Source organism: Bactrocera latifrons, unplaced genomic scaffold (assembly GCF_001853355.1).
Source record: "Bactrocera latifrons isolate USDA-ARS-PBARC rearing strain unplaced genomic scaffold, ASM185335v1 scaffold_362, whole genome shotgun sequence".
Classification (NCBI taxonomy): domain Eukaryota; kingdom Metazoa; phylum Arthropoda; class Insecta; order Diptera; family Tephritidae; genus Bactrocera; species Bactrocera latifrons.
In genome coordinates, this window is record NW_017537004.1 from 137029 (window position 1) to 138328 (window position 1300).

Consider the following 1300-nt stretch of genomic DNA (forward strand, 5'->3'; position numbering starts at 1 on the left):
TGTGGTGTGGTCGTTCAGTGCCGCGGGTATAGAGATTAGAGCTAACTCATCTAGCTAGATGAAAAACACACGATGTATAAATTCAAAATTCACCTTTCATTTTGATCACGGTAGTATATATATGTAAGTATGTAATTTAAAGAAGTCAATCGTAAGCTATAAAACACTCAAATCCGTTTTTTTAACATACGTTATTTTGCATTTTATGTGATATGTAGTAAATGAAAGTCGGGGTAGTATTGGCCCGATTTTATGTATTAACCATTATCGTGCCACATACTAAAAAAAATGTTCCCTGGGTTTCATTAAGATATCTCACATACAGTCACAAATCATATGGAGCAAAGTCAGCCGGATGTTTGAGGATCCTGATATTAGTTATATGGAAGCTAGGTTAATTTTTCCATTTTTCCTTTTTTTCCAATTGTTTCTATCTTAGGCACACYGATACATTGTTATAAGGAAAATATGCTCTGTAATTTTCATTGTGATATCTCTCACATATTTTTCGATATATGTATGTATGCGGCATAAGGTCACCTGGAATTTCGAAAATATTTATATAATGGAGTATTATTTTGGAAAATAATCGACAAGGTTGTTTCATCTAAAAATTAAGAGTTTTTTTTTATTAATTGATGAAATTAAGAGAAATGACATTTAATGTCAATTATTTCTCTATTTTATTTAAAGAGCATCAGAGAACGTATATTTGGTTCACGATGTCAAAAATTTAGGGTATTTCAATTTTGGGATATTTACTGTTTTGGATGAGCGTGTTTCACCACTTAACATGAGGGGCATGAAAATAGAGAAATTGAGAATTTTCAGTTGTCAATAAGAGAACTTATGCTAATTCCGATGTTAAGGAATGTACGCTCCTACATAGATTCGCATATTTACAATGCGCAACCGACTCTGCATATAATTTATATACATACATACATATGTTATATATTATATCAAAACACAAAAGCATGTACATACATATATACGTAAAATAAAATGATGAATTCCTTAAATCTTTCAAAATATATGTATAATAAAATCATATTTTTATTATTACCTAATTATTTAATTAATGTAGGTTTGATAAGAGATACACATATGTACATATTACACCTACATATTTATTTGCAGGCCTTTAAAAGTTTTGATAACATGTTAAAAGACCAAGCGGTCGCACATATTCACGTATGTAATTATGTGTGCATGTAAACAAACCGAACCATACGCATAATGTTTGTAGATTTGTGCACACACAACTTTGTATGTAAATATGTACATATGTATGCATATT